The sequence below is a fragment of the Poecilia mexicana genome, unplaced genomic scaffold, assembly GCF_051168715.1.
Source record: "Poecilia mexicana isolate PSO_F unplaced genomic scaffold, ASM5116871v1 scaffold_7, whole genome shotgun sequence".
NCBI lineage: Eukaryota > Metazoa > Chordata > Actinopteri > Cyprinodontiformes > Poeciliidae > Poecilia > Poecilia mexicana.
This window is the reverse complement of record NW_028263376.1, coordinates 13,142,792-13,155,470: the sequence shown is the minus strand read 5'-3', so window position 1 is coordinate 13,155,470 and position 12,679 is coordinate 13,142,792.

The window sequence follows — 12,679 nt, the reverse complement described above, 5'->3', positions numbered from 1 at the left end:
TCTAATTACAGTAGCTGAAATACGAAGATAAGTGACTTCACTGGATTTTATTTAGAGGTATCACAAGAAACACTGTTTTCTTTCCACTTCACAACTGCTATATCTGCTGCTTCATTAAGACATTGAGAGGCTTGCAACAGGGACATGTGCTGTGAATGATACTTTGTTGTTTACTTGAATTTCTTTATACTAGCCAGGAGATTTCCAAGGTCTTTTTTTCTTATCCGTCCAATTCGGCTTGGTGAGTCTCTCTGCCGTGTTTGCAGGTAAAGCATCTGATTCACTCAACTATTAAACTGTCATGCTGACTGACAAAAGCCAGCCACAGACAAAGTTATGGTGGATAAAAAAAAAAAAGGAGATGATGCAGTTCAGAGCAACACTCCTTCTGAAGACGAAAGCTTTAGAGAATAAAGAACATGTTCCAATATTTAAAAAAAATTATAATTACACTCCGTTCAATTACTTTCTTATTGACTGCATTGGGGCCATCAAGCTTCATGCATCATCTTTTTTTTTTCTTTTTTTTTATGGTTGAGGCGACGGTTTATCTCGTGAAGTTTCAGCAGGATAATCCCTGTGCAATGTGTGCTAAATGGAGATGGACGGGGATTGAATGTGAACTGATAAGTGCAATCACAGCCAGCTGCCTTCAGTTATTGACTCAAGACCCAGGGGTGTGTGAGAACGCGTGTAATATCAGTGTTGCAGTAGAATACTGGGAGTTACATCATCGACACTTAACACTATAACAGGCCCCTCACAAGATGATGGCAGCCCCATGAGAAAACTGAAAGAGAAGTGCTAAATTACTTTAATATAAATGCACACTGGGAATATGTGATGAAGAGATGCTTTTGAGCTTCAGTTTGTTGATCTCTGCTTGTTGCTCAATCTCACTGTGCAGTTTTATCGACACCGAGCCCCTCCCCTCTTTGTGTAGGTATGTCGGGCTGGTGCTGAGAAAGGTTTCTGGATTCAGGCAAGTGTGATCATGTCAGGAAGGGGAAGTAAAAGTAAGTATTACTTCACCCTGAAACAAAGGAAAATAAATATGTGCAAGTATGTGCGTGTGTGTGCTTGCTGTGTGTGTGTGTGTGGGTGGCTTGGTTTGATGTGTGTGACAGACGGATCGATACGAGCAAACAAGGAGGGAAAATGTGTGTACAGTTTCAAATAGAGCTGGCCGACATCACGGGTTGCGTCTCGGACAGCAACCCGACTGTCTGAGACGTATGCAAATCCAGATTTAATTAAAATAATTTACAAATCAGTGGAAGAAAAAAAAGATTAACTGTTGTCAATTAAGAGCTGAAGCCAACATCATTGTCACTACGCAGAACTATAAAATCATTGTGCACCCCTACCCCCAGAGTTTCTTCTTTATTATGTCAACCTTAATGGTTTCAGGTCATCAAATAAATTCTGATATTAAACAAATATTACCAGAGTGAACAGAAAATGCTGATTACATTTATTAAGGGGAAAAAAAGCTATCTAAATCAACCTATTCTTATATGAATAGTAATTGCACATCTTGATTAATTATAATTCAAATATGCATTAACAGTATGAAGTAGACTAAACGTCATGTCCCTATCTGCAGAAGTTTAAGAACAGAGTTCAAGTTCAAAGAAAGTCAGTGCCATCTGTCAGTCCAGAGACGGTTACAAAGTCACTTTTTAAGCTGTGGGCCTACAGCAAACCACAGTAAGAGCTGTTATGCATAAATGAAAAAAAAAAAACATGGAGCATTAGGGAAACTTCCCAGGAGTGGCTGGTCTTCCTAAATTATTCAAAGAGAGCGTTGATGACTCATCCAAAAGGTCACAAAAGAACCCGAAACAACGTCCGAAGCACTGCAGGTCTCCGTTGAGTTCGATGTTCGTAATTCAAAAAATAAGAAATCGAAACTGAGTAAAAAAAAATGCCATCCCTGGGAGAATTTGAAGGTTAAAACCACTGTTGACCCAAAAGGACACAAAGATCCGTCTCACATTTACCAAGCATGATGATCCCCAAACCCTTTTAGGGAAAATATGACAAGACAGACTGTGGAGGGTTATAAGGGATGTGCCTCCAGTTACATCAGGCATATCAGCATTTCAGAAACAGAACATCATACCAATCGTCAGACATGGTGATGGTGATGATGGAGGGTCCGCTGCTGCTTCTGCTTCTTGCTGTAATTGATAGCACCATAACTTTTGATCTCCGGTAGAAAACTTAAAAGGAAGCAACTGGACACCATTTTTGATGCTGTTGTTGTTTTTGACCTTACTTAAATAATGAAACCATTATTTACAAAAGAAAAACAAAAATTATATTTGATCAGCTCATCTCTGCTTCATATAAAAATTTGTTCTAACATGTGGAACAATTAAATGTCGCAAAAACAAAATAATAAAGAAAGGAGTCTGTTTGGGAGCAAATATCTTTTCACGGCCTTATACTGTATTATTTGTTACATATCCAAATCTTCAAAGTTACAGTTGCATTTGCACTTACTGACGTCTCTTCTTCAAACACAGATTCGGTTAATCTATTTGCAGGATACTTGTAAATACTCTGTAAAAAGACTTTGTAGGACATTGTTAAGCATTTTGGTGTGGAGTTTAACATACACCTACCAATGTCTAAATATTCCTTGGTTAAAATGCATTTTAACTCACAACTTGCAACAGCACTTTAATTTAATTTAAAATCTGTAACTGTTAGAAACAAGTTTGTAAATATTTGGCAGGGACAAAGAAAATATCTGGCTGATTTTTCTTTAAAATCCTGACTATTAGTGCATTCCTTTATTTGTTCATGGGACAAAATTAAAATAATAAACAAATAAGAATGTCAGAATCATATTAATCAATTTTAATATTGCTTTAGCAGCAGCTGGAATATGTATTACTTTTATTTATTTTTTTAAAAAGTGATTTTACCATGATTTTTGTTTTATGTATTTCATAAACATTATGAAGCCATGCAAAACCAGACCTCTGCCATGTTAAAGTAACTCCAATCTCAAACTGTCACATCACATCATGCAAACCCCTTTGAACGGCTGTCATATTTGGATTAGAGATTGTTGTCTCTGTTGAGTTCTGTGGTTATTTACACTGGGATTCATGGTTGGCTGCGATCTGTAACAACAATGACCTTCCTCTGCGATGCAAGTACAGCAAAACGGGACAGGTTAAGAATTTGCCTGCACAGCAACTCTTGTTATGAAATGCTGTGCAAATGACAAAAATATTAAAGCGATTCAAGTGAACACCATTTTATTACTTTTTACTTTGCCTTTCCTTTCCTTCAGATAGTCATTCAGTTTCAAAGTTAATGTTTTATTCAGGCGAGTGGGAATAAAATGGACCAACCAAAGTGCTTCAGTGTAAATAAGTTTAGACTTGAACCATCAGGAAATGGTCTCTCTTATATTAAGGTAAATGGATGAACTCTTGCTCTTTCTTGAAAAACGAAATGCACGGGAAAGAGATTGTTTGATTACGTTTATGTCCCAAACCCTTACTGTTATAAGTTTAAATCTGTTTCTTAGAACGCTTTTTGTTTTTTCTGGGATTGTTGGGTGGGAGTTTTATTTTTGTTTATTAAAACAGCTATGATATTTTTATGAAGTTCCTGGGTTAAAAGTTTTTGAATAATAGCTCGTTTCACTCAGATTAGCTATAATCCACTGAAGGAAACAAATCTGTATATAGACAAAAGGAAAATAATTTGTTTACTCTGGGTGAAATACTAACTACATAAAACCTCTCCAACAAACCATGCTCTAAAAACATGGGCTCTAATACAATTAGATTGGACATCAAGTAATTTAGTAGTGTAGGATAGTGGTAAAAACCAAAACTGAGACTCAACAGAATTAATATGGTACTTTAGCAAAAATAAAAGGAATACATGAAAATAAATGTCCTATTCCAAAGAAGCTGCATTTTTGCAGATGACCATATTTATCCTTATAAGAACATTCATTGCATCGATATGCATTTTTTATGTACATGTCAGCATGTTGACCATTAATTGATCCTTTATGTTAATCTAGTTTTCTGAATAATTCATAAGTCTGACATTGAAGGCATTTAGCAACAGATGTGTCCATCCTTAACCAGCTAATGACGCGCCGTAAAAACCTCGGAGCCTAGTGGAAGCGATGTGTTTTTTGTGTTTATGGTGGTGAAACTTTTCCTTTTTTTCCCTTTTCTTCTGTGTCATTTGTCACCTAAAATTGCTCAAGTAAACACTCAGGAACTGCAGAGTAGTTGCTTGTTACCAGCTGTTTGAGATTAATTGCAGCCTTCCAATTTACTTGAACTTGCTGAAGAGATTTGTTTTTTAGGCTACAACTTAGAGTTTGTGTCTAATTGGAACCAAACTACATCGTAAGAAAATAACAGAGGTAATTTTTGTTTTACACCCCGGCTAGTTGGCTTGTTTGCTTTGTAATGCATGTTAAGTGCATTTATTGACATTATGAAAAGTGTATTGAAAATCTCTAAATTGATCTGCTCCCTGGACCAATGCATACCTGAAACCCAATCACATGAGATGGATGTTTTTATTGAACTAGGAGCAGAGTGTGAAAGCAGAAGCATTTGCACAGACGTTGACTCTACATCCATGAACCTACTCCTAAAGGCCATGGTAGTGGAATCCCCCATTGTTTGTTCCATTACGCTGCAGGATTCATTTAGTTTAAGCCTGCATTGCTCTCACAGTGAAAGCAAACACAACTTCCAGCTCCCTTTGTTTGTCATGAAGGAGGCAAAGTAGTCACTTGAGGTGACACAAAGTGAAGTTATAAAGTTATTTCATTTTTCTTTCATAAAATTAGATTATGATGCCACCCAGTACACGAAGCATCCGGACCTGGCTGGCCTCGAGGAACTTAAGGCAAACTGTTAAACAATTACACAGCAATGATATTACTTAATTTCACCCTAAACTATGCAGATACTTCACTTACCCCAGGATGCTGAATGCTTGAAGTGAAAGTGAGGCGGATCCCAGTGTTTAATTTTTGATTTTATGTACAACTGTGGGAAAAAAATTAAGAGACCACTTCACTAAATCTGATTGAAAACCTCATGGTTATTCCACCAAGTATTGATTTCTGAACTCTTCCTGGGTTAAAATATTACTATTGTTGTTTCTAAATGAATATGGACTTGTTCTCTTTGCATTAGTTGAGGTCTGAAAGCACGGCAACATTTTTGTGATTTTGACCATTTCTCATTTTCTGCAAATAAATACAAAATTTTTGCTTGGAGTTTCAGAGACATGTTATCAGTAGTTCATAGAAAAAAAAGAACAATGTTCATTTTACTCAAACATGTACCTATGAAAAGTAAAATCTGAAAACCTGATCAATTTAAGTGGTCTCTTTTTCCAGACCTGTATGTTCAAAACAAAAACAAAAAATTGTCATGTCTATATTTTTAGAACCAAACAACACATGATATTCAATGTACTAACAATACATGACAAAATAGGAAACTGTGCCAGCAGCTTTAGATCTGCAAATTTCAGGCATGTGGTCATTGGGGTCCAGTCAGAATCAGTAAGTACGTTAATATGAGGATCTCTCTTTTGGCCTTGAAACACCTTTGGATTCCCCCTGAATAAGCTGCAGAGTGTTGGTTGGTTGGATGAATGGATGTTATTAAACAGTGCAGATTCAGTGACATTTTTGCTAAGGAAATTAACTCCAGTTTTATGGTTTTTCATGAGAAGCAGGCTGACTCTATTGCTCTTTTGACTGATTACATGAGAGAAGACACAGTTAGGCATATTAGAACGTAGTGTGAACGACACTCTGTTACATTGTGTTACATTTGGTTTTAGCCATACAGCATTATAGACAAACTTGTCTCAAGATGTTTTGCACTGAGCGTGAATTCCCCCGCCGCCCCCCCAACACCCCTACGAGAAGGCACTAAGGCAACACATAAGATGAGTCAATGGGAAAAGGCGAAATGAGAACTAAAATATTTATAGGTAATGAATATTCTGCTGAGAGTACTTTTGTACCCAGAGCCTCCTGCAACAGTTTCACTCTTTTAAATATTCATAACTGCTTAAACAAATAGAACTGCCACACAACGTGTGTACGAAAGTATAAACATGCCACATTGTCCCCAAGGGTGTGAAGACTTTTTCCGGCTTAAATTTGTACCACTTTTTTATATGGTCAAAGAAAAAGATGTCACCGTATAAGAACTGGACTAACCTCCTGTCAGAAAATGTAACACATTTCCAAGTAGCTTAAATTTATTTGCTAATCTTCTCTTTCCACCCTTTAGTGGACTTACAATCTCGCTTTTCCTCCGAGAAACAAAAGCATTATTGCGATTTTGATTCATTTATTGGCTTATATGTTGCCATTGGCAGATTTTATGTCCAAATCAGCTATGCAAGAAATGTCTGCTCCGATTTGGCATGAGGACGTTGTCAGTAAAATCTGCAGCCACCTGCCACTTTTCCAATGTTCCCTGCCCTAAAGTGCAAAACTACCAGCTTTAGCTCTAATTCTTTCTGCACTGTGAGTTTGGGTTTTAGGGACCTCTTCCCAGCATCATAAAGCCATCACAAGATGATGATGTCAAGAACTCAAGGGATGGCCCAGAGGCAGAAATAGCGACTTCTAATAAGCTACTGGGAGGAATTAGAATAAGATAATCTGTTGAGTTGCAGTGTAAGGCATGAACTGCTCAGTGTCTGTTGTTACAGATCACAAAAAGTACTAAAGGGTCCTTGAGTAATTCGCATAAAACCCCAAATTACTGCAGGGGTAATGTTCTGCTTTAGAGACCTCCTGTTCATTCTGAGCTACTTTATTTGACTTTCACTTTGTATCTTACTCTAAAATGTATATTTTTCAGATATGTACTGCTATACTTCGGCACAGAAAACTGAAATATCCAATGTATTACTAAACATTTCTTTCCCCAGAGGTGAACATATTTTATCTGGATTTTATATAATGGCTAGAGCAAAAAGAGTTGTGTAAGATTGAAAAGCAGATGAAAGAAGATGCATGGTTTTCTTTTTTTTTAATAGAAATCTAAGCTACAAGTTCTTTGGGTTATGTCTCCTCCAATTTGAACTGTATACCGTTGTTCTTTGCAAAGAAAAACTGAAGTTTAGTCAGATTAGATAGAGAGTCTTTCAAAATCAATTAAATATAGTTGTGGATTTGACAGGGTCACTGACATGAAGATGCTTTGGTCTAAACCACTCCATTGCAGTTTTGACTGTAAATTTAAGCTTTTTAATCCAGGACTTTAATCCTAATTTCTTTCCCAAGATTCTCCTGTATTGTATTTATTTTTATCCATCTTCCTATTAATTCTGACCAATTTTTAAATGCCCGTTAAGGATCTGTGGCTATATCTTGCCTGGGTTTGCGGATGTGGGATGCTCATTATAAGTTGACTGATGCCTGAACAGTGCTGCATGAGATTTTCAGAGTTTGGGATGTTGTTCCCTGACTTCAACATGCTTTAAAGTTCTCTATAACAACATCTAGATCATTGATTGAGTTTTGTTTCTTTATTTTTTTTTATTCGGTGACTTCTGCAGATGGGTTGTTGCACTAGATTTTCTTTACAGGTGTCCGAATGAAGGTGGTTGGATGCAAATGCATGTCTTTTTTTTTTTCTTTTTTTTTTTTAAACCACACGCTACTTTATTTATATAGCACAGGGGTGTCAAACTCCTGGTCATTTTGGGTCACATCAAGACCCCAAATGTCCTCATTTTATTTTGTAAAGAGTTTTGCAAACTTTGTCTGATTTCTGCTTCACAATCACATGTTGATTTGTGTTAGTCTGTCACACAAGACCTCTATGAAATTAATTTAGGTTTGTGGAACATAATTAACTGTAAAAAAACAAAAAAAAAAACTAAGGAACTACTATTACTGCAAGATGCTAAACTTATCTATGATAACATTAATGGTCTAGCAGTTAGAAGGAAAATGGTTTGATACTTCTAAATTGTGCAACTGTGTGAAGAAAGAAAACATCATGCTTGTGTACAAGTAGACATGGAACATAAATGTGGAGTGAAAGCACCATTTACTGTAAAGTGCACTGTAATAATGCTTATATAAATCTATTTACCTTTTTGAAATGACTCACTTGTTTGAAGCGACCTTTTTTTGTTGTTTCCGCTGTTTCCCTGATTACAATTACATGTGCATTAATGACGCTGTAAAATTACATAACGCTCCACGTGATGCATCTCCACAGATACCATGCACACAGTTGAATAATGCTAAACTGGTCACAAGCAGAGCATCAATAATACTGATGGAGAAACAATCACATTTTTTCTGAAACGCCACTGAGTTTACACAAACCCGGAGTACGGTTGACAAAAGATGTCTTTTCATTTTTTCATTTTTTATTTTTAGGTCAGTGGCAGATGCCTCAGAATGAGGAACAAATACCCAATGCCCCTGCACAAGATTATCAAAAGCAAACCTCCAAATGCTAACAGTAAATAAGACACTAAATCTATAGACAAATTCAAGAATATGTTTCAAATTCTAAACAGGCTTACACCATCTTTCTTGGTCTCTGCTCTACACCTAGAAGGAATCAAATCTTGAAGAACTCAAAATTTAATCTTAGATCTGTTAGAGAAATTTGTTCGATAAAAAGATCCACCCAAGACGGAAATCACAAGGGCGAGAGAGCCTCTGTTATATATTTAATTACACTTGCCAGAGAGGAGAAAATGCAATGTTACAGAACACTCTGGAGAAACAAAAAGAAAATCCTGCTGATAATCACTTCCGATCAACGTAGCACAAATGCAGGGTGGGGGCTGGGCGAAATCTCAGCTCTGCAAAAACCCCCTTGAACAATGTGTTTCTTACCTTTGCAAACAGCCCCCTCTCACAACATGAAATGAACTTATAAACTTGGCTTCTCCACACACCGTAAGAACTGCCATGTGCAAGCTCCACCTCAACCATCCATACATGTCACATTTATTCTGAAGCCATTTTTAGTAGATAACACAAAGTAATGATAGTGAACAAACAGCTTTCCAACACGGTCATACTGTCAAATGGCAAAGTACCAGATGAGAGTGTCTGCAGAGGCAGGCACTCTTATCTGCTTTTGCAGCCTCTCACTTAGGATTTTATGAATAAATGTACTGAAAACAATCGTGAGACTTATTAAAACCAAGACAGAAATTTAAACATGTCATTCCAGAACAGTTGTAATTGCTGTAATTTGGTTTTCAGAAAATATTTCAAATCCAGCATCAGTAGAAACACAGTATCCACATCCTCTGGTAAAACACTGAAAACTGGCTTCCAATTGCAAAAGACATTGCTACTGTTTAAGTGGGGGGGTTTTTTCCCAGAGAAGTGAAATATTGCCATATGCATTTCAGCGCTCTACACAAACAGATTGATGGATTTCTCCCTTCTGAAAGTACTGGATTTCACCCCAGGTCAAACCTCACAAACTGGTTTTATTTGCAAGCATCTTCTGCAGCCAAGCGAATTTCTTATTGACCAAAAACAGGATTTATATTAAAGTAGATATTTTACTTTTGCATCCCTAGCTCTGCCCTCGTAATCAGCAAAGGTGGAAGGTGCACCCTTGATGTCCCACACCCATGAAATTGCAGACTGCAATAAAAAATGTATGCTGGGGAGATGTTGAGGAAATAAGTTAGTGAACCACAAAGTTCCCTTTGAAAAACGACACAAAAGAAAGCTTAATGTGTTAGCTAATACTGAAGTGAAAAAGATATTTAACTCCCAGGAGAGCTTCGGTGACACATTTTAATTTAAGTGCAAGAAACAACAACAATGCAATAGGTGAGAATGGAAACTATAAGCTAAGAAAGTGAAGGTGAGGATGAATATGATGTACTTTCTGCATGGGGAGCATGGTTGCCATGACACAAACAAATGCCATATTCTGCTTTTAATTTATAAGTTACGTTTAATCTGATCCTCTTTTTGTGTCTTCTCTTGGAAGAGCGTAACCTCAGACTCTTTCAGCTGCAGTCCTGAAAGATTTCTGTCAGGTGCGCACTTGAGGTTTGAGCAACAGTCTCTGCAAAAAAAAAAAAAAAAAAGCCCCATACTATAATTAACATCTTAAATCCCAGCTGAAGAGTGCACATTTGAGATAGCCTCCTTTATGCTGGGGGTGAGAAATAGCTGTGTTTCACTGCCTATTAACCAACCCACAGAGTGAGGGAGCAAATTAGGTGGTGATGTTTTCCTCCACAAAACTAGGTTAAGCAAGGGGGTCGTCACGTTGTGCAATAAGTGCACATCTTGCAACCGTTTGCTCTTTTCTTTCTGCTTTCCGAATTAACCCAGGCAGGAATAAAATGAGGGAATTTGAAAGTGAGCAATCAGAAGGTTTGAGAAATAAGACCTAATGACTTTTACAGCTTAACTGAAGAATTAGAAGCACAATGTCTGTTGCCGCCGTACACACGAACGCCACAAGGGCGCAAAAACGTACGCAGAGACTCAATCACACACACGGTGAAGGAAGTAATACCTTTCGGGGTTTGCTATTAAGTCGGGTAATCCATGGGCCTCGGGAGAAGCAGGATAATATATTCCTCAAAGAATCTTTTCACAACAAGCGTCTAGGATGAAGAGCATGAATAAATTACAGGCATAATTAAAGGAAATGTCAAACGGGCCGCTGTAAAGAACATTATTAACGATGTTGTGTCCATGTTGGGGAAACCTGGGATTGAATCAGGGATGATGATCAATGTAAGTTTAATGTATTTTCTCTTTGATAGAGGCAGTACTGCTGCTAATAAAGTTAAGCTTCACTGTGGATATTGACCCATGTCTCTATATGTGTATTTGGCAGGAAGAGCAGCATGAAGACAGATTCAGTGCTTGTATTTTTAGGGGTGGGGGGGGGGAACTAAGAGCTAAAAGAAACAAGCTGGAAAAGAGAGACAGGTGGAGCGATAAGAGGATAGTTTATCTGAAAGAGCAAGCAAGTGGGACTTGAAAAGGTAGAAGAGAATTGCAAGTGAAAGCAAAAACTGTTGATAGTCTCAAAAAATATGTGGTTCTACTATGAACTGAAGCACTCAGTATGTGGTTATCAAATGGGGGGGGGAATCTGCTTTAAGCACTTCTTCACTTATGACTGCTCAATTTGTTTCATTTGGCTTTTGTCATGATTTTTCTCTCAAGTCTCCGTAACTCGAAGCAGGGGTCACACCCAGAGCCGGTTTCTGATATGAGCGACATGGGCAACGACCCAACTTCCCCCCAACCCCCATTTTCTATACTAGGTGGGGGAGGTGCTGGCATTTCCAAACCATGATTAGTTTGGAAATGTCTAGGGAGTTTTAACAGAGTGGGTAGGATTCTAAATTCAAGATGGCCACACAGTTGAAGTCAGATATTTACTTACTTTAATATTAATATCTGATGATAAATCATATTAAAAACCCATTTTTTCTGACCAGACTTACCAAAAATAATTCATATTTAATTAACTCCAGATGCACAAGAAGAGTTTTAGAGGATTATTTAATAATTTGCTAAATTTAAAGGTTTAGATACACTGAGATTACTATGAATTTGGGAAAGGTGATTATGTTGCAATAGCCAAATAGCTTCGTCTCTGTTATTGTTTATAACTGAAAAGGCTTAGGTATTACAATAATAATAAATGAAGGGATAAGCAATGAACACACACAAAAAAAACCCTCTCTTCAATATACAACAAAAAGAATTCTTTGAGTCAAAATACTTTCATCAGCAAACTTTTTCTTTTCACTTGTGACCTCTTCAGGGAAATACAAATGTGTGTGGCTCTGGGCCAGTTTTCCCTGGCAGTGCCTGGATATTTTCTCAGTAATCCCAAAAGAACCCATATTCTTGATGCTCACAAGGTTCACATGTTACGCCTCAACAATCCCATATGCTGAGGTACAAAGGCATATTCCTCGTACCACCTTTTTACCAGTTGTATACAAGCTCATTTCCCCTGACAACAAGAATCTTTTTTTTTCTTAGTGACTAGTACAGTGGAAAACAGGTTCAGTTGTGCAAGCGCTCCAAACATACAAGCAAACAAAAAAAAAAAAAAAATCACTCATTTTTGAGTGTATTTAACTCCCTACTTTGCAGCTCTACGTTCTGAACCTCTTGCAGATCATCCGCATTGTGTTTTTGGCTGCATGCATACTCAACAGATAATGGCTCTCATCAACCCTACATATTGTTAATGGCAGCCACTCTTGCCATTTACCAAAGCTTGCACATATCCATCCAGTTTTATGCTCCTGTATGGTGTAAAATCAAGCTGTTAGCAAATACATTACTGGTAGAAAAAAAAAAGAAAATAGTGAAAGGTGTATCCAGTAATAACAGGATTTTAATAAGACTATTTGTTTTAACTTTGACTAGAATATCTATGTAAGAATGTTGCAAAGCATAATAGTGACATGCAGAAAAAAATCAGCCCTTAAATCTTATCATATATAGATGTCTAAAAGTTATTTATACTGTGGTTAAAACAAGAAGAAAACAAAGGAAAAATTATTTTACTTTTTGATGAAATGATTTTTGAAGAGACCAGACTCAGGTCTTGCACAAAGACTGACAAAGCGTGCAACGTTAAATGTGATGTTTAGATAAACTCCC